The sequence below is a fragment of the Magnolia sinica genome, chromosome 17 (genome assembly GCF_029962835.1).
Source record: "Magnolia sinica isolate HGM2019 chromosome 17, MsV1, whole genome shotgun sequence".
NCBI lineage: Eukaryota > Viridiplantae > Streptophyta > Magnoliopsida > Magnoliales > Magnoliaceae > Magnolia > Magnolia sinica.
The window spans coordinates 14,971,120-14,998,017 of record NC_080589.1 but is presented as its reverse complement, the minus strand read 5'-3'; the positions used below and the strand labels follow the sequence as shown (position 1 = coordinate 14,998,017).

At 40.7% G+C, this 26,898-nt stretch overlaps 1 long non-coding RNA gene across 2 annotated transcripts; it reads left to right on the top strand.

Moving 5' to 3' along the window:
• Positions 1–1,202: 1,202 nt before the first annotated feature.
• LOC131231719 (uncharacterized) lies at positions 1,203–5,575 on the top strand. 2 transcript variants are annotated; one of them, XR_009164525.1, is made up of 3 exons: positions 1,203–1,317; positions 1,421–2,755; positions 5,388–5,575. It is a non-coding gene; the product is annotated as an uncharacterized LOC131231719 (long non-coding RNA). The 2 variants fall into 2 exon arrangements; XR_009164526.1 differs by lacking the exon at positions 5,388–5,575 and having other exon boundaries at positions 1,421–3,394.
• The last annotated feature ends 21,323 nt before the right edge of the window (positions 5,576–26,898 follow it).

The window sequence follows — 26,898 nt, the reverse complement described above, 5'->3', positions numbered from 1 at the left end:
ATTTTCATAACTAGCTGATGATTTCCTTTGCATATTTATTTGTTTAATTTTCATTTACGATTTTCTTTTCCATTAATAGGTATTGGATGACTGAGCATACAATCCACATGCACTCTTTAGAATGGGATGCCGATAGTTCTCAATTTTCCTCTTAATTGGGTATAAGTGCAAAATAGATTGCCTCTTTCTGAATACATGAAAATTGCCCTGCAACAAAAATCAGGCCGGTCCACTCATTAGGTTGACTAACAGAGAGAAAATAATGGTGGGTTTATATCCAATTGCCGAGAGTCCATGTTCAAATGTACATGTATGGCTAGCATGATGAGTTGACCTTCCTGTTTCTTTCTTATGAACATCTCCATGTTGGTGTTCACCACATACATTGCACAGATTTTTCATACACTTGGGAAGTTTACAAGAAGTAGAGAATTCTTATTGCTTTAAAAGATAGACTGTTATAACAAAATGGCCAGCATTCAAAGGGTTAAGATCAGCAAGAAATAGGAGGCTCCTTCACTGGGATTACAAAATTAGTTACATGGCGTTGATGGAAATGACAATGGAATAATACGACCATTTCTTGTTTGGTATTTGGTCAAAAGAAAGCTGATGATGATTGATTAAGTGCCAATGTTTTGTCTTGCAGTTCATTTATGTGCTTTCCAACGCAAATGGTTTGATAAAGCTTTATGAATTTGTAGCTATCTTTGGAGCTGTAAATGTTATCCAGAAACTTCATTGCACAAATATTATGTTGACAATGTAAACACATGTCTGTTTCTGTCTCTCTATTTCAGAGCATCTCCAAATGTCAACGGTTGCACTATTTCGGAGGGAAGAAGCATAAGCAATGGTCGTTCATGCTGCCAATCTATTGGTGGGCAGAAAACTTGTCGAGGTCATTGTCTTCCAACGGCTTTTCATCAAGGAAAACATCTGGGCTGGTTTGGGTTTTGAAACCCTGCTTTATTATGCTTGCTCATCTGGCACATTTTTCTCAAATGCTGTCATTTTTAGCATGCTTTATTATGGATTATGTGGATTTGACTTCCTGTACAACAACCCAAGTTGAGTACCTAAATCTGAGTTTGTGGAAATGTTGGACCGTGACATGACTAAATAAATTATGAGGGGACAACTATAGTTAAATTGGTTATGAATTTACATGCATAAGTGGTTTACTTGGATCATTCGTTTGGAATGTTGTTAACATTTAGTGTTTGCAGTCTCGTGATCATGACTCTGGTGGACATAGCACATGGAAAACAATGGCATGTTCCCTTCAGGGATTCAAGGCTCACATTTCTCCTTCAGGTAAGAACATTTAATATGAAACCAATATAGATCAGTATTTTATGCTCCCAGTATACAATTTGCTTATAATTGATTGTTCCTCGATATAAGTCTTTGATTGCAGGACTCTTGGTGGAAATTCATAAAAAACAAATTTTGCGAATGTCAGCCCATTTATTTGGTGTGTAGCTATTTTCCTAGAGTTCTCTACTTTAGTTTTTTCTTTGTTTCATATTCAGAATTGTATTTGTTTTGTATTGTGAATCACATCATATGGCTTTCCTGCAGCTTTGCCAATGAAACACTAAGCACTTTGAATTCTGATAATTTATGGTGAATTTTTTTGGAAGTTGGTTCTCCATGGATGAGAAACATTCCATTGCTTATGCCAAAGTGGAAATTGTTGAAACAGCAGACATGAAACCATCCAACTTAAATGGTTCATTCCACACCGGACCACACCCATGGGATAAGATTTTATGTTTCACTGCTTTACCTCTCTCTTTCTGTTTTGGATGGCAGAGAGCTACATTGCACAAGGTATTAGAATGGTAATGCATATCTTCCTTTTCTCTCTCGGTAAGACCACTATGGAACTTTAGAGAGTGAACTGTTTGTTGATTAGGGGGACTTTTGCAATTCGTGAGCTGTTCAATTTTCTTGATATATTCATTACGTGCTTAATGGAGTTAGTTCAGTTCTGATCTTCTTCTTCTTCTTCTTTACTTCTTGTGTGCATGGCATGTATTATGATTCCGAGAAAGTTGTTACTATTCCATGCATATTTTAGCATGAAGACAACACTTTATGTATGTATAACTATTTTGTCAACTTAATAGTATGTAATTCTTTCATAGTTGATACATACACATTTTTTCTTTTCTTTTAATGCGATTTGTGTGATGGGTAGTTGCAGGTGTTCGGTTTATGTGATTGAATAAGTGAAGGTTGTTCTGTTGTGTTTTATTTTTATTTATTTATTTTGGTGGGGGTTTGCATTTGATGGGTGGTTGGGGCTTCAGTTTGTGTTTACTGGATCTACTTTCTTAACTCTAGTTTTTTGTTTTTTGTTTTTTATTATGGTCCTAGTATGTTATTTTACGTTCTAGTTTCAGGGTTTTCACTTCTTTTCCTTAAAAATAAATAAATTAGGTCAAGGATTCTATTGTTTCAAACTCTTCCTGGTTCCTGTATTTTTTTGTTCATTAATTTTCTATTTTATGCTTTTATGACCTCTAAATTTCACATTCATAATGTGTTATCGTGTTTGAAGATGGAAGGTATTCAATATTCTGTTTCTTATGCATCAATGGGGGTTGATAATAGATTGCGGATGGATAATTTCTGCAATAATTTTAGAGTTTAAGTAGTTCGAATTACAGAAGATGAGATTGAGTTTGATATGATTGGGATTAATGCTTCACTGGCCAACGCATTTAGGAGGATCCTCATCACTAAGGTACATCTTTAAAACTGGTCTGTTTTTCTTATATATTTTCTTTATAATTTTCCAGATATAGTGTGCTGTCAATTGAGTTTCATCCAAATTGATTAGTTTGTCTGGTATTCATTTTTTTTTTTTTTTATTACTTGGGCTGATGTTTGGAATCTTTGGATATTAAAGTTTACTTATTTATATTCTTCCTTTTTTGCAGTGATCTTTGTTGGTTTTTTTTTCATCATGAAATTGAAAGTCCTTTTCCTCGTGAAAACTGGTCTGTTTAGCAGCTCTTTTCTCCTTTCGATCACAATTTTCAATCATTTAGTTTCTTTTTCCAACTTAAAATAATTGTGATTATGCAGGGAAACTGCCTTTGCGGGACTGAATCTGATGTGGAGGTTGTGGGGCCTGCCTGATTTTGCAGGATCTCATTCCCAAATGGGTACTATATAAGAAGCTATCATTTTGAAGACTATGGAGCTGTTCATTTTTTATTTTTATTTTTAAAGGCTATGGAGTCATCAATCAGTCATACCTAGAAATTTGAATCCCCATTCAGGAGGGATTCTCTATCATATGTTTTCAGTGAATTGATGTTTGCTTGCAGTACTTTGTCATGGTTATTTCAATACAGTGTGAGGACATTTCAACAGCCAATACTCCTGTTGTTTGGGGCAGAGTGGAAAACATAACCGGCCTTTATGCAGGCTGTCATTTCTCACTTTTGATGCTACAAATCACAACTGAGATAAGAGCAAGAAGGTCCTATTCTTATCTCACTTGTGAGTTGGACACAACACACCTGTCGTGGTTTCTTAGCAAATCACATTCTTCTAGAATTGTCTTCCATTCTAGGTTCAACTGTTCTCAGTTGGTTCTCTTTTTCATATCCGAAATTGGCTTTCATTTTCGTCAGTCTCTCACAGGGTCTCCATCATCCTCTTACGTGCTTAATGTTGCGATGTTGCATCATCTAGTTAGCATTAAATGCTGTACTATTCCCTTTTGTTTATAACCATCTTGTGAGATGGTTGGCTCAGTTGTTTTTTGCTGCATTGAATGGTTAGCATAGACAATCACTTTTATTTATTAATTCTAGTCATGGTATCCTCCGCATGCAGTGTCCTACAATTGCATAGACAATCACATTCTGGGTTCAATTGTTCTCAGTTGGTTCTCTTTTTTCATATCCGAAATTGGCTTTCATTTTCGTCAGTCTCTCACAGGGTCTCCATCGTCCTCTTACGTGCTTAATGTTGCGATGTTGCATCATCTAGTTAGCATTAAATGCCTTACTTTTCTTGATGCAGGACATGAAAATTAAATATGATATGCGAGATTTCAGGCTTAAGATCACGTTAGTTCAGAAACAATTACACAAATTCCATATCCCACATGAAAGTCCAAACATTTAATTAAGGGGAATCTATACGGGTTCAGGCCTACACATGACAGGGCTGGATCAATAAAAATTATGAACCAAACGATACTCAAAGATAAGAAATAATCATCCACAGATACACAATAATCAGTCCCTAATCCAAGGGATTAAGAAATTTTAATTCGGGGAACCCTAGGGTAAGAAAAGGGGGATAAAATTGGAGATTTGACTAATTTAGGGTTAAGTTTAGGGATTTTGAGTGAAAGCGGAGTGAAAGAGAGTAGAGAGACGAACCAGAGAAGTGCAGCACACGTGGATAACAACAATGGCCCAGACGCACGTGCGTGTGATTCCGGCTGTACATGTGTGGAGCCCACTATTTAGAAAAAGGCCAGCTTGGCCCTAGTCGGATAGGGATGGACTCCAAAACTCCCAAATCTCAGCTCAATCCGATCTACGGTTTGTACGTGGTGCTCCGCCAAAGTTTTAGCCCTCTTGTAGGGCCAGATTCTGAAATTCTGTTGTGAGGAGGAGAATTGCTGCAATAGATGATTGATTCGAAGTGTAGATGATGGGGTGAGATGCGAAGAAGGGATTGTAGAAGATGGGTAGTAGAGATGACGATAGATGGGGGTGAATCGAGATAGATGTGGCTTCGCATCACGGTAGTTAACCCTTCGATGAAGAGAGGGCTTCGCACCCAATTAGGGTTTACAACTCAGAGAGTAGGAAAACGCAGAATTTTTATTAATCTTCAATGAATTAAAAGAACTACAAGGGGTGCCTATTTATAGGGAAAACCCTATACCCCAAAACTCGCACCATGTGCGCAACCTATTACTTGGCGATGAAGTAAACTAAAATAAAAACCAATCAAAGAAATCTAAAGCGTTCATGATGTTCTAAATAACATAATTAAATAAGCAAAACCTAAAATATGAAATCAATCCGACTAGTGGGCCACGATCATAAGATTCCATGATGGACTTTTCTTGGCTATCGGGCCAAATCTCTTGAACAAAAACTCCGTCTTCTAACTAGGAAGCCCTCCCTGGATGTTGTCATCAATCTAGATCGACGGTGGGGCCCTCCTTCTGGCGTACGTGCGTAGGGGGCCGGCGTGAGTGCGCGTGATGTCCCCATCATTTCCTTTTTGTTTATAACCATCTTGTGAGATGGTTGGCTCAGTTGTTTTTAGCTGCATTGAATGGTTAGCATAGACAGTCACTTTTATTTATTTATTCTAGTCATGGTATCCTTTGCATGCAGCTTCCTACAATTGCTATCGAAAAGGTCTTTGTTGCAAACAACACATCAGTGGTCCAAGATGAAGTCCTAGCCCATAGGTTGGGCCTTATTCCCATCAAAGCTGACCCAAGCCCGTTTGAATATGTTTCAGGTTGACAATTCGTTAACCTTTTTTTTTTTTTTGGCTTTCACTAATTTGAATTGGGGTTATTGGTACATTAATTTTGGTAGAAATAAACTCATATTGTTTGCATCAGTTCTATTATTTCAACTTGGTATTTGTTTGAAGGATTTTTGAAACTTTGCTCTGACACCTATGTTTGCAATTTCTCCAAAATTATGGCGTTAATATTTGCGCAGGGAACAGTGATGTGGACTGGGTTCCTCTGAAGTTTCTCATATTTATTTTAAGCTTGGGCCAAGAGCTTCAAATTGGACAGGAAAATCCACTTATTACACTGCCGATGTCAGAATGGAGACGAGCTAGCATGACCACTATACTGGATCAACTGAGTTCACCAACAAATTATACTGTCTTTGAAAAGTTTACTGCGCTTTTTCTTTTTATATTGGTATGTAAAGTAGGCAATTGTTGTCCTCATGTTTTCCCCACTACAGCCATTAGTTTTCTTACAATTTGGAAATGATACTAGAGGTGTCGTAATTGTGTTTACTGGTATGCAGGAGGAGCTTGTGTCTTTTACGAAATCAGCTTGCTCCATATTTTGGTCCAGCCCTAACATAAATGATGTGATTCTACCAAGTTCCATAAAAGGAAAGCTAGGAGGCCCAAGTCAATGTCGGTTTGCTTCTTCAACAGCTACTGCTGTGTTGCAAGCTGTATGTTTCTTCTCCTTTTGTTAATCTCTATCTGAATTAATTGCATGTTATGATCTGAGCATGACAAATTCATTGTATTTGTCTTCATGAGATACTATAAAGAAATTGGACCATCTCTTAATTATGTTATATTATCTGACAAGTCGAGGCCTTGATACTAGTATATCCATCTCTATCGAGGGTATTTTGTAGGGGGTGACCTTTGCTAATGTGTTGAATTCATTATAGAGCATCATGATCATAATCTGAAGACATGGCCATCGGTGTAACTGTTCTTGTTTGGTTTAAGATTATTGTTGCACCATATATTAATCTTTATTCCAGTTTTTCTTCTTTATTTCAACTCAATTTAAGCAGATGGAATTACATGACATTTTTTACTCTAAATTCTTGTAATAAATCAACATCTTTTGTAGGAAAATGATTTCCATAATGGATCATAAAATCCTTTAACTTGGCTGGTGATATCACTGCAGACAAATCAAAGCTTCTCTAGAAAATTAATCTTGGTGTCAAATTGATGCAGGACATGAAATTTAAATATGATATGCAAGATTTCAGGCTTACATCATACTAATTCAGAAACAATAACATAAAAATTTCACATCCCACACAAAAGTCCAAACATTCAAGTAAGGAAACTCTGTGCGGGTCCAGGCCTACACAGGTTAGGACTGGATTAGTAAAATTATGGACCAAACGATCCTCAAAGGGAAATAGAAATCATCCACACATGCACAATAACCAGTCCATAATCAAGGGGATTCACCAATTTCAATTCAAGGAACCCTAGGGTGAGAGAAGAGGTAGAAATTGGAGATTTATGACAATCTAGGGTTATGGTTAGGGAAATCAGATGAGAGAGGAGTGAAAGAGGGAGAAAAGAACCTAGAACCAACTCGCATGCGTGGACAGCAGGGGGGCTGACGCCCGTGCACTGATGGCTGTCCACACGTGCATGGGGCCCATGAACCCAAAAAGGGCTCTCTTGGGTTTGGTCGACCAGACCTGGGCTTCAAAACTCCAAAATCTCATGTCGATTCAATGAACGGCCTGGGCGTGGTGCTCCACCGGAGTTCCAGCCCTCCTGCAAGGCCAGATTCTAGAAACTGGCTGTAGGGAGAAGATCTGCTGCAAAAACTGATGGATTTGAAGCAAGGATGGTTGTAGAAGGTTAGAAATATGGATGGATGAAGGTAGGGGCGGATTGGGATAGGCGTGACTTTGCACCACAGTAGTTAACCATTCGAAAAGGGAGAGCTTCGCACCCACTTCAATTTTTTCACAACTCAAAACGCAGTGAGTAGAAAAAAAACACGCAGGAATTTTTTTATTTCTTCAATGAATCAAAAGAACTACAAGGGGTGCCTATTTATAGGAAAACCCTATACCTTAAAGCTCGCGCCATGTGCGCAACCTATTACTTGGTGATGGAGTAAACTAAATAAAAACCAATCAAAGAAATATAAAGTGTTCATGATGTTCTATATAATATAAATAAGCAAAACCTAAAGTATGAACTTAATCTGACTAGTGGGCCACGATCATGAGATCCCATGATGTCCTTTACTTGATTATCGAGCCCATTCTTTTGAACCAAAACTCTGTCTTCTAACCAGGAGGCCCTCCCTGAACGTCGTCATTGAGCCAGATCAATGGTAGGGTCCTCCTTCTCCATGCGTACATGTGTAGGGGGCGGCGTGCATGCGCGTGTGCGTGTGATGTCCTCATCAACTCTCCTCGACTGTGAAGATTTCACCATTGGCGAAATAAAACTCTTGAACCGCTCTAGAATGTCAGGATCAAGTCTCTGAAGCTCCTCTTCAGTGAGCTACGTGCTGTCTGAAGCTGGGCGTGGCTTCCATTTAACCAAGTACTTCTGAAACCCGCCGTCCGACGTTGAAACTATCTTATGGTCCAGAATATCCTCTATTTCCTCTTTGTACGTGTGAAGGTTAGGTATGGAGGTAGAGGCTGGGAAGAAAGGTCGGGAAGAGGCCATGGATCAAGGGATAAATCTAGAGAATTAGGATGGGTGGGTGAAGGGCCGAACAAAGTATCGGTGGTCTCCTGAAAAGTAACTAGATTCTCCATATTGAATGTAGAACTAATTCCCATGGAAGGTGGAAGATTTACCTCATACGCATTGGGACCGTTTCATTTTATAATTTTGAAGGATCCAGCGCTACGCGCGTGTAACTTGCAAACGGCCCCCGGAGGATACCGCTCGGGCCTGATGTGGACCATCACAGAGTCTCTAATATTGAATTCTTTGAAACGTCTATGTTGGTCTGCAGAAAATTTGTAATGTTCATTACTAGTAGTAATCTTTTGCCTAATTTCTTGATGCAATAAATGCATGTGATGCGCAAAAGACTGCATACTCTGATGGCCTATGAGACAATGACATAGGGACAAGATCACTAGGCTTTCTAGGCCTGTAACCAGTAATGACCTCAAAAGGACTCAGACTTGTGGACCTATTAACAGAACTATTGAATGCAAACTCGACTATGGGTAGTATGGTGTCCCATGTCCTGGTATGCTTCTCCACTAAACATCAGAGTAAACTCCTTAGGCTCCTATTAACCACGTCAGTCTGAGGGTGGTAGATAGAAGAAAATTGGAGCCTAGTATTCATCATGTGCCATAGTGTCTTCCAAAAGGAACTCATGAATCGCACATTACGGTCAGACACTATGGTTTTTGGTAACCCATGCAGTTTGACGACCTCACTAAAGAACAACTTGACAACATTAGATGCGTCGGAAGTCTTAGAACAAGGAATGAAGTGGGCCATCTTAGAGAAACGGTCCACGACAACAAATATGGAATTGTGTTTACGAATAGTCTTGGGAAGTCCAAGCACGAAGTCCATACTAATGTCTTGCTAAGGGATGAATGGAACTGGCGATGGAGTATATAATCCTACATTTTGTTTTTCTTGCTTTGTCAGCTGACAAGTATGACACTGCCCTATAATTTTGGCCATGTCTCGCTTGAGGCTTGGCCAATGAAACCTATCCTTCATTAGGGCAATGGTCTTGTCTTGACCAAAATGACCCGCGAACCCTCTCGAATGTAACTCCTAGTCAAGAAAATCGCGGAGAGGTGCGTGGTATGCACAAATGGTCACTCCTAAACAAATATCTGTCTAAAATCAAGTACTCACTGCTAGCTCCTGACGGATTCTCTAACAACGACGTATACATAACCCCAAAATATGGACACTCAAAATACTCTTCTTTGATACGCTCGAGGCCCGTGACTTCAGCACTCATGGAATTAAGTAATGTGACTCGACGACTCAATGCGTCGGCAGACTTATTCTCTACACCGGCCTTGTACTTAAGCACAAAAGTATACTTTTGAAGGAATTGAACCCACTTGGCATGCCTAGGGTTTAATTTCTTCTGAGAGTTCAGATATCTTAAGGCTTGATGATCTGATAATAAGACGAATTCTTGCGGTAATAGATAATGAAGCTAATGGCGCAGTGATTGCACTACCGTATAGAATTCTTTGTCATAGGTGGAATATCTTTGTTTCGCCTCATTCAGTTTCTCACTAAAAAAGGCGACGGGGTGCCCTTCCTGACAAAGTACTCTTCCTATGCCGACTCCTGATGCATCACATGCGACTTCAAAAGCTTTTGAAAAATCTGAAAGCCACGTGACTGGAGTTTCGTATATCTTGACCTTTATCTCATTGAAGGCCTTCGAGGCTCCCTTTGTCCATTGAAACTCTCCATTTTTTATGCAGTTCGTGATGGGAGCCATAGTGGAACTGAAATATCGAATGAACCGCCTATAAAAGGTGGCTTAGCCGTGAAAGCCGCACACCTCATGAATATTGCAGGGTTCAGGCCAATTGATGATGACCTTGATTTTCTTGGGATCCGCCGATATGCCCTCAGTTGACACAATAACCTAATCACACTACTAGACAAAAATGCACACTTCTTTAGGTTGGCGTACCACTTCTCGGCCCTAAGGATCCCATAAACCTGCCTCAAATGGTTGAAGTGTTACTCCTTGGTCATGCTATAAATCAAAATATCATTAAAGTATATGACCAGGAACTTCCCTATGAAGTGTCTCAACACTTGGATCATCACACGCATGAAAGTACTTAGGGCGTTAATTAACCCAAAAGGCATAACTAGCCACTCATATAGCCCATCCTTCATCTTGAAGGCCGTCTTCCACTCATCACCAGGGTGTATACGGATTTGGTGATAACTACTTTTAAGGTTAATTTTTGAAAAGATAGTAGCATTGGCCATCATATCTAGCATGTCATCAAGACACAGTATGGGAAATCGATACTTGACTGTGATTTTGTTGATGACCCTATTATTAACACATCCTCCAAGTGTCATCCTTTTTAGGTGTAAAAAGGGTGGGCACGACACACAGGCTCATACTCTCTCGAATGAAACCATTATCTAGGAGTTCATCAATCAACCTCTTCAACTCAGCGTGCTCCTTTAGGTTCATTCTGTAATGCGGGAGGTTTGGTAGAGTCACCCCAGGGATTAAATCAATGACATGCTCTATATCCCTCATAGGGGGAAGCTCATTCGGTAGATCATTAGGCAAGACATCACGAAACTCATGTACTACTTGAATGACCTCAGTGGGTAACTCTACGCTAGCCTCTGGTACACGCTCCCTAGCCACGAGGGCGTATACTATCGAATCCGCATCCGTCTCCTGCTCAAAGTCCTTGGCATTTAGAATATGGAGTGGTTTGGACTTGAACTTTGATTCCTTTAATTCCTTTGAGCCGCTCGCACCACTCTGTGTAGTGGGCTTCTTTCCAGTCGTGTTCTTGGGTGGTAGTGAGTTTAGTTTGATCTTCTTGCCCTCGAACCATAATGTACGCACATTTGAGCGACCAAATATGGTAACATCCTTGTCATAGAGTCACAGCCTACCCAGAATGATAAGACCAACATTCATAGGAACAACATCACACCAACTTGTGTTTTTATATGATCCAAACTAAATAGGGACAAGACAATGGTGCGAGACTGGAATGAATGTTTCATCAACCCAAGAGACTCTATGAGGCTGAGGATGGGCTTCCAGCTTCAAGCCCAAACGGCTCACAGTGCTAGTTGATACCACGTTAGCTGTGAGACCTGATCCGAGTTCGCATGTGTGCATGTGTGTGTGAGTATGCATCTCGTGTATTTTGGTCCCGCGGTCCTACCGGTCAAATTTCGGCGACCCGCGACCTTCGGATAATGATTGCGGTCACCTATGAGTTTGGTCACGTAGACCCGACTCGGATTGACCCAAGACCTATGCCATTGCGACCGCATCGTCGTCGCGGTTCCAGCGTCGCGTCTCATGCGTAAATCCGGCATGTCCATCAAAAGTTATGGGCCGCACATTATTTGGACCGTTGATTGCATTTTTAGTGGGACCCACCTGATTGCACATTTCTCCATGTGCACTATTCCCCATGTAAGCCACCTTTAGCCTAGCAATGATGGCTTCTTTTCTCAAGAAAACCATGATGAGATTGGCTTCTCTAGTCAATGATGAGCCACCCTATCCCATGAGCAATGATTATTTTCTCTTTTCAAAACTCATCTTTTTTTAAGAAAGGAATCATTTCAACTTTAGAAACTCTCTCATCTCCCTCTCTCTTTCTTCATTTCTCTCTTCTCCTCTTTGCAAATGTCCTCCATTGCTGAACTTTTCCAGCCATCTTTCCTGTTCTTTCCCCCTAGATCTAACCATCAAAGATCCATCATCACCATTGAACCTCTTTCCTTGAAGCTTAAGGAGCATGGTGGTTGAAGAATCTTGAAGATCCATCAAGTGGGTGAGCATGTAGGATAGATTGCATGATTCTTATTGTCATAGATCTTTTGTTGCTTCATATGGAGAGTGTAGGACTCACCACATCAATGGTGAAGGTCCACCACTCCTTGGATAAGGTCTTTTTAGCCATCACTTGCATGCATGTGATCTTGATGGGGCCATTCTCCATGGACCCCATCTTGATGAGATTTCCTTTATTCTTCTCTTCTCCACTTTCTATGGTTTGGATGTAATGATTATGTGGCCCACCTGATGTGCCATGCAACCAGAATTTTTAAATTTTGGGACATCCAGGCCCAAGTTGTTGGACACCCAGGCCCAACTGTGCTGCCTAGTTTTGCTGCTTGATTTGGAAAGCCTTTGGGCCTGATTTTATGGATTTTCTTGGAGAGGGGCTGGGCCTGAGAGTTGTGTGACACATCAGGGTGGACCCCACCTTGTGGAATCTATGATTTATTTCCCATTTATTAATTTTCTGGGCTGATCTAGACAGCAACATGTTGCTGTCCAGATTGCTGGAATTTTTTTTATGCTGTAATGTATGGGTTGTAGGCCTTGTTTGTGGTCTCCTTTTTCCTGATTTCTTAGACTTTTCTTTGAGGTGTGGACCCCACCTAAAAGTATGCTAAACCTCACCTTCAAATGTCCCTATTTGATCACCCAAAAGGGCGGGCAAAGGAGGGTGGACGGTCCAGATTTTTCTGGACTGTCCAGCTACACTGTTTGCTGAAAAATCATAAATATCAGCTTGATTTTGAAATGGTGAGCCACCTTTGTGGACCCCACCTTACTGTATACTTTTATAGGAAGGTTGGCCTTGCATTTTTCCAAATTTACATAGACCTGGGCCCACTGAAATGGGGTGCTAAAGTTAGGGACAGCAACATTGCTGCAGCAGGAAAAGAAAAATCTGGACCTTGCTGTCCATAAATTGCATGAGTTAAATAAAATATTTTTACTATCCCAAAAATCCTAAATTTTTGTAGGGAGGTGTCCTACCTATGGTAGGACCTATCCACACAATTTCAGGGCCAAAGGATCCTATTTGGGCATCCAAAAGGGTGGGCCAACATACTGGACTGCCAGAAATTTCTGCTATGCAGTCCAGCAGCATAGTCCCATAAAAATAATATTAAAAAAATTAATTTCTAAGAAGGTGGGCCATATTTCTGGATCCTACCTTGTTTTAGGCTTGATGAGGGACCTTGGGTCCAAATTTCAGGAATTTTGGAGGCCCAGAACCCACCCATTGGATGGCCCAAATTCAGGACAGTTATATTCCAGCAATATTTCACCCTGGATAGATTGTATTCTTTAAATTAATTTAAATACTTTTGAGTATCCTAAAATCATGAAAATTTACAGGGAGGTGGTCCACCCATGGTGGGACTCACCTACAAATTTTTGGGGCCAATGGAGCCCCGTGCACACCGTGGCAAGTGCTGGACTTGCTCACCACGTTTAGGTGTCCTGATTCACCAGATTTTCTTGATGGTCTGTTTTGTTTAAATTAATTAAAATACTTCTGACCGTCCAAAAATCACAAAATTTTGAGGATTCGTGGTCCACCTATGGGAGGACCATCTTGTAAATTTTCATGGCCATCGGGCCCCTGTACTGACCGTGGTGTGGCTTGCAAACTTGGGTCAGTTTTGGGCCAGATACTCAGGCCCATAGGACTACCCACCACGGGACGCCCCTACCTTGGGCTGTTGCTGGGCCTGTATTCCAGCGGCATGGCCCACTTCTAATGTGTGTTGTGCATTCCCCTCTCATCCGGTGGGACCCACTGTGATATGTGTGGGTAATCGTGGGCCAGTAACCCATCTGAATTAAATAAATTTCTGGATTCCAGCAGGCCCAGGAAGTGGGTGGGCTGGAATTCTAATAAGGGGCCCAAATTTGCTCCATAGTGGATTGTTTTGGAGCTGTTGTGGCCCACCAGATTTAAGGGAGTATTGCACACACTCCTTGCCTTATTTCCTTAGATATTTTTTGGCTGTAATTAGTGGCTCTTAAGGCTCACCTTTGTGGTGATGTTGGGGGTTAGCCTTAACCAGATTTTTGGAAGTTTATAGGCCCAATGGGCTGGAAACCTATTTCTTGAGCCCAAGATCATGTAGGGCCTGACCTTATTGTTTCACGGGCCCAATGAGCCGTCTACAGGCTGACCGTGTGTATTTATTAGCCGTGATGCCCTCATGAAATGCTTAATTATGGGCTGACTTGCGGGGCCCACATAAATGTATAGTGTGGAGGGCCTTGCTAAGTCTTTGGGCTGATGTGGCAAGGCCCACACTGTCAGTATAGGCCTTGCCTATGTGTATTCTTGGGTTTATGGGCTGCCCTCAAGCCCACCATAATGTATGAATTGGATGACTTTTGTTTTGGGCCATTTCTTTAGGGCCCATCATGTGATATAGTATATGCATGTTTGTGTTAGCAAGTAGGCCTTGTGGACTCAGTTCTTTTGGATAAGCCCATTGATCTTGAGCCTATACTCTCCTATCTATTGTGATGGGCTTAGGGGCAATGATACACAAGAAGTCGGGCCCTTGGCTGCCCACTAAACTGACCCTGTACTTAGGCCAAAAGTGAGGCCCAACTCACTTGTGTTAAATGTGAAACTTGCCCATGTAAATGAATTACTGGGCTGCCCATGAAGCCCACCACAATATGTGGAATTATGACCTTTGTGGTTGGGCCCAAACCTTACTTGAGGGCCCACTATATGGCCTATGAGTTGGGCTTGGTGTATGGCCTACTAGTCCACACATTGCTTAGGCCTTAGATCTTTCATTATATGGGTAGTGGTGCTACCTCTTGGAAACCAGTTGAGGTTGGATGTCCTCCTGGGTGATCCTAAGGTAAGCTCATAGGTTTCTCTATGGGTGGTTAAAGGCCCACCATAGACCTTAGACTATTTATTTAAGGCTCAATGTGCATGTATGTGGAACCTACCTTAATGCATGTTTGGTCCAGGCCGTCCAAGCCTTGGATCGCCCGATTGTGGAAGCACTCTCTGCCTTGGGTTGCTGCTGGACTCACAATCCAGTAGCAGGCCCACTTGATCTTTTCATGATATATACACACTCTCCATCTGGTGGGGTCCCCCGGTGAGTATAGTTGGCCTTCATGAGATTATTTTCACATACTCAACTAATTTCTAGACCTTGGCAGGCCCAGGAAGTCAAACCGGCTAAAAGTTTATCAAGGGGCCTTCGATGTACAATTTTATGGTTACAACTTTATTTGGCTGTGGGGCTCACCATATTGAGAACTTGTGTATGTGTTACATGCTTATGCTTTCTTATAATCTTTGGGCTTAATCAGTGCAATCTTTTGGGTCACTTTTAGTGATCTTATGAGGACCCCATCTTAAGATTAGAATTTTGGGACATCCAGTGAGCCCAGATTGGCCAGAGACATCCCAGCATGGCCCAACCATACATTGGGCCGACTTCCACCATTTTGATGGACTTGTGGGCTGAGGTAAGGATAGTATTGGGCCCTCGGTTGCCTACTTAAATTGCTAATTATTGGGCTGATGTAGTAGGGCCCATTTCATCCAAACTTAAACCTATTTTTGGGCCGTATATTGTGTACGCGGGCTGCCCACCAAGTCCAACTTAATGCATGGATTCTATGGCCATTGGGAATTGGGCCTTGGGCCTTAATTCCCCTCTTAGAGCCATGTTGTTAAAAGTGGTATTATATCTTTTTATGGCCTATTATAAGGAATATATGTATGTGGTTACTTTTATTTTTATCTTAAATGTAGGCCTTGGGCCTTTTATCCATATAGTTTATGGTTGATATACCTTTTTGAGGAATGATGGTTAAATGTCCCCATTATGGACCCCTCTAGGTCTGGTTGTATTTAAGAGTGATTGGATACTTATCGTAGACAGTTGCTAGGCTCATTTCTATGTTACTTAGACCCGTTGTTGTATGCTTAGTCTCGTGGGCTACCCCAGGTAAATGGGCCCCCACTAGAGGTGGGATTCCTTATGGATATTGTCTAAGTACCTAGTCTTGGTTCCTTCTTGGATAGGAGGAATGTAATTTACTTTATATATCGCCGCATGATGCGCCTAGACCGATCTTCATGACCCATGTGCATCATTGTATGCTTGGATGACAGTGTGTGTGGTTATGATTGTGCCATTGGGCATTGCATGCTGTCTTCCTGAGGGGCGTAATATTCCCTCTTGAGCATGTTGGATGCTTGGAATTGATGCATAGTTGATTGTGTGATCCAGCATTGCATAATATATGAGCATTATCACTCTTGCTTCATCAGGGTTGTAGCCTCCACAGATACATCGTGGATGACCATGTTTGGACACCGGAAATGTTACTTGAGCATACCGGGTGCATAGGATGCCCATGGGTGAAATTTCTAAAACTTCCATGGTACCAAGGATCTGCTTCAACGCCGTGACCGAGTGGAATATATGAGCGCATGAGGGCCTTATACCATTAGGCCGCTACTCCCACTGTCGTGTAGTCGGTTGGATAGAGGTGTGGCCTTATTCGCCTGATGTAAGAGGGCATTGCTAGGCTGAGTCTGACCAGCTCGTGAATGGGTCCGCTACTGTCGGGCCTTGCTGGTGATTGGTTGTCCACAGGCGGGTAGTGAGGTCTCTTACGCTCGTTTGATGGTACGGGTCTGGAGAGAGCAGTCGGTGTCGAGTGTAATGGACCCCGGTGATTTCCTTATGATTGAAAATATACTTGACATATGGTTTGGTTATGAGCACTGGCATTACTTGCATCGCATTAGTATTGGTTATGTAAGCCCCTTCATGCATTGCCTTGGTATGGCGTCCAGCACTCATTGCATCATATTCATGATAAGCCTTGGTAAGGCTAGTGATATTCTCATTGAGCATGTCTCCTTCCTGTATCTCCTATTTATTCTTCTGTGCACTATTATCACACACTTACACCACCCTCTAAGCTTCTATAAGCTTATGCACGATTGATGCGTGCAGGAGATCTTAGGCAGGTGTCGCAGTGGCAGAGTTTGGATTAGAGCTGAGCTTGAGGACCCAGTATTGCATCCTTCCTTTCTTTCTTCTATTATCTTATGTATGTCCTTTTGGACCTCATGTAAACTTGTAAAAGTTCAAATTCATAGTGGATTTTGTGATATGTGCCTTTTTTATTCTCAGATTTACTTGCTATGATTTTGGGTATGCTCGTATTGAAAATTGTTATATTGTTATGGAAATCCTCCTTGTAGGATCCCAGGATCGGAACCTGCTTCAGGAGCCGAGAATGGGGTACTACGGAGGCTGTTGCGGCCAAAACCGGCCATCGGGTTCCTTGTGAATCCGGTTACCGAGTCTGGGGCATGACATTAGCACAACTACCATTATCCACGATCATCTTACAGTTCTTTTCCCCATATTTTGCATAAGTGTAGAAGATCGTGTTACGGCTCCAGTCATCAGTGTTCTTGGCTTGAGCCAAAGCGCAATGCACAATTGCGAGGGTCGCAGACTCTTGCGCTCCCTCTTCCTCATCACTAGGGGTCTCTATAGGCTCATATTCTTCTTCTTCGCTGTCACGCTTTGGGAGCACTACTTCTACTTGCCCATCAATGAAGAATACTTTGGTGCCCTTTCTCGTGCCGCACTGGTGAGCAAAATGACCAAACCTCTGACACCTAAAACACTTAGTGGCCCCACTTCCACGTGAACTAGACCTAGTAATCTCTTTACCGTTATCATCCTTGAGCCTGGGTTGAACATTATTGGAAGGTTTGTTTTGGAATCCCGTGTTAGGTTTAGCCCCAGAGGGGTTGGCCTTAGCACCGGACTCGCAAAAGTCAAACCGCCTTCTTACTGATGCTTTAAGGTATTGCTCGATATCTAACACTATTTGGTACAACTGTTCAATAGTGTCTATGTCTTTGGCGAGCAATTCTCTCCTAATGTTAGGACAGAGGCCCGTTTTAAAACGAGCAAGGGTGAGCACTGGGTCCTTATCAACCTCATAGCGGGTTGAGTACTTTTCGAACTTCTCAATATAGTCCGCAACACTCGTGGAACCCTGTCGAAGAGACTGCCACGCCTCAATCAACCGTAAGCGATAAGAGAAAGGGAGGTACTTCTCTTTAAGTGTTTTTTTCATTTCTCCCCAATGGACTATTGGGAGTTTGCTCGCTCTTTCTTTCTTTTGCTCAACCATCGCCCAAAACCTTTTTACTTGGCCCACAAGCTTCATCTTGGTGAATCGGACTCGTCGAGCATCCGACATATCATACCACTCAAAATAATGGTCTATATCCGCTAACCAGTGTAGAAAGGATTTAGGGTCCAAGTGGCCATCAAATGTAGGGGCATTTACTCTAACTCCCTTGAGGAGTTGTGCATCTGGGTTATATTGATCATAATGTCCCTCACGGGGCGGGTGCATAGGTGCGTTCCCATGACCAACTCCTTAGCCGCCCCCATTCCTTGGTCTAACCTCCTGACCAACTGGCTGAGGTTGGATATCTTCCCTAATGGTAGGGTTTGTCCCGAGGGAGGCCTCTAGTTAGTTAAGGCGCTGATCTATGTATTGTTCTAAGCGCTTACTTAAGGATTCAACTTGCTGGGTTAACTTAGCCACTGCTTCTTGTAGTTGCTCCATGTTTAGTGTAGGGTGCAACCGAAACCTCGACCCGTACGTGTGGGCATACACTTGCTAACTCCACCTAAGGATTTTCTAGGATGACTATATGTAACTAAATAGGACTAAATGATCCTATGAGATTCTGTATGAGGGAACTATGTCGTGTTACTAAAATTCAACATTATAGTTGACAAAATAAGGGACTATGGACTCCTAAAAACTACCTGTGATGGACTAGATGCATGCAGGACTCAAATAACCTAACCTTAAACAAGTAATGTATTCCCCTATAAGAACCCTAGGCTCTGATACCAAATTTGATGCAGGACATGAAATTTAAATATGATATGCAAGATTTCAGGCTTAGATCATACTAATTTAGAAACAATAACATAAAAATTCCACATCCCACACAAAAGTCCAAATATTCAAGTAAGGGGAATCTGTGCGGGTCCAGGCTTACATAGGCTAGGATTGGATTAGTAAAATTATGGACCAAACGATGCTAAAAGGGAAATAAAAATCATCCACACATGCACAATAACTAGTCCATAATTAAGGGGATTCACCAATTTCAATTCAAGGAACCCTATGGTGAGGGAAGGGGTAAAATTTGGGAATTTATGACAATCTAGGGTTAGAGTTAGGGAAATCAGATGAGAGAGGAGTGAAAGAAAGGAGAAAAGAACCTGTAACTAACTCACGTGTGTGGAAAACAGGAGGGCTGAAGCACGTGTGCTGATAGCTGGCTGCACGTGCGTGGGGCCCACAAACCCAAAAAGGGCTCTCTTGGGTCTGGTCGACTAGGCTTGAGTTTCAAAACCCCAAAATCTTACGTCGATTCGACGAACAGTCTGGGCGTGGTGCTCCATCGAAGTTCCAGCCCTCCTGTAGGGCCAGATTCTAGAAACTAGCTGTAGGGAGAAGATCTGCTGCAAAAACTGATGGATTTGAAGCAAGGATGGTTGTAGAAGGTGAGAGATATGGATGGATGAAGGTAGGGGAAAATTGGGATAGGCGTGGCTACGCACCACAGTAGTTAGCCCTTCGAAAAGGGAGGGCTTTGCACACACTTGAATTTTTCCACAACTCAAAACTCAGAGAGTAGAAAAAAACACGCAAGAATATTTTTATTTCTTCAATGAATCAAAAGAACTACAATGAGTGCTTATTTATAGGAAAACCCTATACCCCAAAGCTCGTGCCGTGTGCGTAACTTATTACTTGGCGATGAAGTAAACTATAATAAAAACCAATCAAAGAAATCCAAAGCGTTCATGATGTTTTAAATAATATAAATAAGCAAAACCTAAAGTATGAACTTAATCTGACTAATGGGCCAGGATCATGAGATCCCATGATGGCCTTTTCTGGACTATCGGGCCCACTCTTTTGAACCAAACTTTCGTCTTCTAACCAGGAGGCCTTCCCTGGACGTCGTCATCGAGCCAGATCGATGGTAGGGCCCTCCTCCCTACGTACGTGCGTAGGGGGCGGCGTGCGTGCGCGTGTGTGGGTGATGGGGTGATGTCCCCATCACAAATCCTTCATGTGGTTAAACAGATGTCGGTAAAGATGCTTACCGCCATCTCATCATGGTGCATTTAAAAATTGACGATTCCCTCAATGATGCCTTTACTTTCTTATGAAATTTCTCATGGAAAGTTAGTAGACCTGAGCAAAAATTTGCCTAGCAGCCTATGAAGTGTTGGTGCCTGTTTTGAAAGCACTATATTCTGCTTTCTGTCCATTGGCTTTTGATATGATAATGACTCATAATAAATCAGCACTTACAAATGGAGGAGTCTGCTGGTCTTTGAATATTTACTATTGTCACTACTCTCCATTGTTTACATGTGATTAGATTGTGGTAACTAGGTCTCTATTTGTGGATATTGTTTTACGAAGATGATGGGGACATCACGTGCACACGCGCACTCATGCCACCCCCTACGCACATACGCCAGAAGAAGGAGGGCCCCACCATCGATCTGGATCGATGACGACGTCCAGGGAGGGCCTCCTAGTTAGAAGACGGAGTTTTGGTTCAAGAGAGTGGTCCCGATAGCTAAGAAAAGCCCATCATGGGATCTCATGATAATGGCCCATTAGTCGAATTGATTTCATATTTTAGATTTTGCTTATTTATGTTATTTAGAATATCGTGAATGCTTTAGATTTCTTTGATTTATTTTTATTTTAGTTTGCTTTATCGCCAAGTAATAAGTTGCACACATGGCATGAGTTTTGGGGTATATGGTTTTCCTTATAAATAGACACCCCTTGTAGTTCTTTTGATTCATTGAAGATTAATAAAAATTTTACGTTTTCCTACTCTCTGAGTTGTGAAGCCTAATTGGGTGTGAAGCCCTCTCTTCATTAAATGGTTAACTACCATGATGCGAAGCCACATCTATCCCGATTCGCCCCCATTAATCGCCATTTCTATTACCCATCTTCTACCATCCCTTCTTCTCATCTCACCCCATCATCTACACTTCGAATTAATCATCTATTGCAACAATTCTCCGCCTTACAGCAGAATTTCAGAATCTGGCCCTAGAGGAGGGCTGAAACTTTAGCGGAGCACCATGCACAAATTGTACATCGGATTGAGCTGAGGTTTGGGGGTTTTGGAGTCCATTCCTGGCTGACCAGGGCCAATGTGGTATTTTTCTGAATAGTGGGCCCTACACACTTGCGGCCGGGATCACATGCACGTGCGTCTGGGCCATTGTTGTTGTCCACGTGTGCGGTACTTCTCTGGTTCATCTCTCTCCTCTCTTTCACTCCACTTTCACCCAAAATCCCTAAACCTAACCCTAAATTACTCAAATCTCCAATTTTATGCCCCTTTTCTTACCCTAGGGTTCCCCGAATTGGAATTTCTGAATCTGTTGGATTAGGGACTGATTACTATACATGTGTGGATGATTATTTCTTATTTTTGAGTATCGTTTGGTTCATAATTTTTATTGATCTAGCCCTATCATGTGTAGGCCTGGACCCGCATAGATTCCCCTTAATCAAATATTTGGACTTTCATGTGGGACATGGAATTTGTGTAATTGTTTCTAAACTAACGTGATCTTAAGCCTGAAATCTCGCATATTATATTTAATTTTCATGTTCTGCATCAAATTTGGTATCAGAGCTTAGGGTTCTTATAGGGGAATGCATTATATATTTGGGGTTTAGTTGTTTATGTCCATTACGCATCAATTCACATTATATATGGCTGTTTAGAGGTCCATAAACCTTGACATAAGCTGCTGAAATTTTCTGTTATCCCCTTATTTGAATTATTTTAGAAATTAACTTAACTTTCTATTTCTAGGTTTAGAAACTTTCCTTTTCTATTTTTAAAAACTAATTTTTTAGAAACTTTCTTAATCTATTTTTAGAAGCTGATTTCCTTTCCTTTTTCTTTTTTAGAAACTAGTTTAATTTCCTTCTTCCTTTTTTTAGAAACTAGGTTGTTTTTTTTTAAAACTTTTTTAATTTGTTTTTTTTTTTTAGAAACTTTCCTAATTTATTTATTTAGAAACTTTCCTAATTTGTTTTTAAAAACTTTCCTTTTTCATTTTTAGAAACTAGGTTGCTTTTCTTTAGAAACTTTCCTAATTTGTTTTTTTGGAAACTTTCCTAATCTTTTTTTTTAGAAACTTTCCTAATTTGTTCTTTTAAAAAAAAAAAAAAAAACTTTCCTAACTTGTTTTAAAAACTTTCCTTTTTCATTTTTAGAAACTAGGTTGTTTCTTAAAATTTTTTAAAAAAACTTTCTTACATTTTGACAACTATATTGTTGAATTTTAGTTGACACCCTACATTAAACATGGAATAATTGCAAGAGTCACTAAACAAGTTATCTTCGAAGTTAGAGTTTTTGATTAAGCACTTGGATATGGACCAATGCTTTGAACAACTTGATGTGCGCATTGCCCAACTTGGGACATCCGCTAGGACAACCCTATCATTGGGGTGGACGTCCAATCTTAAGCAGGTGGCCAGGATGATAGACTAATGAATGGAGTTGTCCAAGGAATCAGTTATAAGCGTGCACCCGTACAACCTGAAAGTGCATTAGTTTGTCAATTAGCGCGATTGTTGAGTCAGCTAGACAAAGGAGCCCCCATAGGAAGATTGATCAAGCGTCTGCCTCAACAAGATGTGTGCTCGAACTCATCACAGGTAAATCTTAGCCTCACATCCCATGTCCCAAAACACCAGGTAATTAAAACCCTTAAAATTGAATAGAATATCCTAAGGTTTTTGGTTAAAAAACTTTTTCAAACTTCAGGAAAATCTGTAAGTTTTCTACCTTTGTTGATTTATCAATAAGTGGTTCGATGGAATCGAACACTATTATCGATATCCTCGAATCTCACTTGATCTTATTGAAATGAGGACCAAAGATGTCCAGCAACCACAAAGATATCTAGACTGAATTATCGATGGATCGATGGACTCATTGATATCTTCGATGTTTGAATCTCGAGTCCATCGAGCCAGCTCGAAAAAATTGACATTTTGTCTGTTGTGTCCAAAGAGCTACTAAGGCAAAATCATATAATCCTCGATATATCGAAGAGCTCCTCAATATCCTTAGAATTCAAATTTCGATGATATCGGAAGCCCTTCGATGATATCGGTTTGGGACACTAATCTATCCAACAAGTTTTTCAGGTTGTTTTTTCTTGGATTGAGGGTCACTCGATAAAATCGATATTCAAATATCAATCATATCGAGGCATAGTCGATGTCATTGAAAGTGGACAAAAACTGTCCAACAAGCTTACAGGAAAATTTCTTGGAATTATCGATGAATCGACACTGCCCTCGATGTCATTGATATTCAAATTTCGATGATATCGAGTGATGCTCGATCATATCATACTTGAAATATTTCAAAGGCAAGTGCTCTTACATTTTCAAATGTCGAGGAATCGAACTTCATGTCGATGAAATCGGAGTTCGAAATTCGATGACATCGACGCAGGTTTGATTTCCTCGACCAGGTGGCAAAAGATTTCAAAAGTATTTGACAGTTGAGTTCGTATCATCGAGCGGCCAATCGATGCTATCGAGAGTATACGCTCGATGATATCGAACTTTGTAAAAAATATGACCATTTTATATCTGTTGGAACCTTTTGCCTATTTAATGAGAGCTTGCCCTTGGTTGTTGGGGAGAGAAAATAAAGAGTGCTTTTGAGTGTTTAACCCTAGATCATATACACTAAGCCTTTTCTCTCATGGAAGTTCATCTTCCAATCCACCCTCATCATTGACATTCAATAGAGTGGATTGGGGAATGAACTTCCACATTCAAGGATCCTACAACTACTACCTTAATGGCAAATCATTAAGTTGTGATGCCTTGAATGCATAGATGATTAGAATCACTCTATCTTCCTTATAGGAAAACATTCGATAGAGTAGGATTCCATCATAACCTTGACCTAACCCGTCGCCATGTATTGGTACATCTTCTGTGTTGCGATTCAAGGGAGCTGAAGATTCTTTGTCATCAAAGGAGAAGATCTTCATCAACGGGCTAAATGGGGCTCGTCTACTTATCTGCAAGTCATTAGAGCCCAGAGGACCCTTGTGATCATTCCTTCTGTAGGATTGGGTCTAAGGTGTTTTTCACCCCTTGCAAGTACTCATAGGAGGTCTCCGGCGAGAGTGTATGTGAGGGTGCTTTGTGTTGACCCTTGCTCTGTGGAGAGCATAAACTCTTAGGTCCTTGACCCGTGTGGTCTAAAACTTGGGTGCTTTGTGTTGACCCTTGCTCATGGGAGCATAAACTGGTGAGGTTCCTTATGTGGATCCTTGGCCCGTGTAGCCTAAAATTGAGGTGTTGCGTGTTGACCCTTACTCATGTGAGCATAAAGTGTGTTGTGTAGACACGTTGTGTCAACCTAAATGTAGGTTGTACTAGTTAGAGGTGAACTTGATTTAAAACCTCCAGTTTGAGGTGAACTTGTTCTGAAACCTCCGTTAATTAGTGAGATCCGGTACACTCAAAGGTTGAGTGCGTCCGCCGGAAGTGGAATATACAAGTAGTCGAACCACTATAAAAATGACTGTGTTTGAGATTGCTATTGTCTTCCATTACTTGTGTGATTTCCTTAAATGCTTTCATATTTGATTATCTAAGATCACATCTCACACATAGTCACATCCATCATAAAGTATGATTTGCTTCTTGTTTATCTTTCAAATAATTTTATGACTGGATCCTCTATTTGGCTTGGAAGCCATTAGAGTTACTCTGAAGAAATCCTGATGCATGCATATTTACTCAGGATAAGATTGATAGGATTTTAAATAACCATAAAATATTAAAAAGTCCTATTCACCCCCCTCTAGGACATATTTGCATATTTTCACTTCAACTAAAGCGGTCATTACCGCAATTGGTATCAAAGCGGGTCTCTCTTAAGGGCTTCACCGCCTAGAGAGTGATCTTGATTGAAGTTGGTAATATGACCAAAGGAGAGGGGTCATCGGTTACTAGACCTCCAGTATTTGATGGATCAAATTATGCATACTAGAAGGCTAGAATGCATTACTTTATGAGATCTTTGGATCATGCTGTTTGGGACATTGTTGAAAGAGGATATGTGCCACCAACCAAACAAATAGTACTTGAAAATGGCACAACTATCACCAAACCAAAATCCAAACAAATGTGGACAACATTCGATAAAGAAAAACAAACATCTGAAGCTAAAGCTATGAATGCTATCTACTGTGCTGTGTCCCAAGAAGTTTTCAATCAAATCAATATGTGTGAGACAAGCAAAGAAGCATGTGACTTGTTGGAAACAACCCATGAAGGAACAAGTACTGTGAAGAGATCCAAACTGCAACTCCTAGCATCACAGTTTGAAAGTCTCAGAATGGAAGAGCATGAGACTTTCATGGAGTTTTTCACAAAACTGAACATCATTTGCAACTTCATGGGTGGACTAGGTGAAAAAGTTCTGGTACAAAAAATTTATAGGAAAATTCTGAGATCATTACCGGAACGATCCAATTCAAAAGTTACTACCATCGAAGAATGTAGAAACATGGATGAAATGAACGTAGAAGAACTCGTAGGTTCCATACAAACATTTGAACTACATTTCAAACAAACTTCTACACCCAAAAATACTGTCCTCAAAACTTCTAAGAATACTCTAAATGAGGAAGATGAAAGTGAAAGGTAAAATAAAAATGATGAAGTGACTTTGTTGGCTCAACGGTTCAAAAAGTTCTTTCACAAAAATCGTGGCCGACCATTTAAAGGAAGACATCTGGACAACAAATATTTTACAGGTAAATTTGGTAAAAAGTTCAAGGAACCACAATGCTATACCTGTCGAAAGTTTGGACATCTGTCCACTGAATGTCCAAATAGAAAAATTAAAAGAAAGGCAATGGCAGCCACATGGGATGATACGGAAGAGTCAAATTCAGAATATAGTGACTCAGAGAGCGATGGAAACCAGAAATCTCTGAAAATTCTTATGGTCTCCACTGCCTCAACCATTCCCATCAAAACTGAGAAGAAAGAAGAAGAACATGATAAACTACAAGATGCTTATAATCAATTCTACATTCATAGCATCAATATCCTTAAAAGACTAAAGACTTGGAATAACTGAAAATAAAAATGAATTGCTACAAAAAGATCTGGATAAAATATTGGAAATCAATATACACCTAATTAATGATTTACAACAATACCACTCGGATAATGATAGACTAGAAAGAATTAATATTTTCCTTAAATCTGAGTCTAAAAAACTAAATAAACAGGTTGAGCTATTAAAAGATAAGAAGATGCTCCTTCAAAATGAAAATCACACACTCCTGTTTGATTTAGAAGAATCTAGAAAATCAGCTAAGCTAAACTATAAATTTTCCCAGAGTGGTGAGAAATTAGAAAAACTCTTAGGTATGGGAAGACCTGGAAAAGACAAGAGTGACTTAGGATATGATAAGTTTAAAACAAAATCTGAAAATGCAGCACAAATGGCTGAAAAATCTGCTGCTTTAGGAAGTAAAACAAGAACTACTCCTGTTTGTCCTTCATGTGGTGATTCTGGTCATTATAAGTTTGAATGCTTGTTACCTGGGAGGACTCAATATAATTCTAGTCAAAATCATATAGGTAAACACAGACCAACCAGAAGAACAATACAAAATGTCAGGAGTCCACCTAGGAATATGGATAGA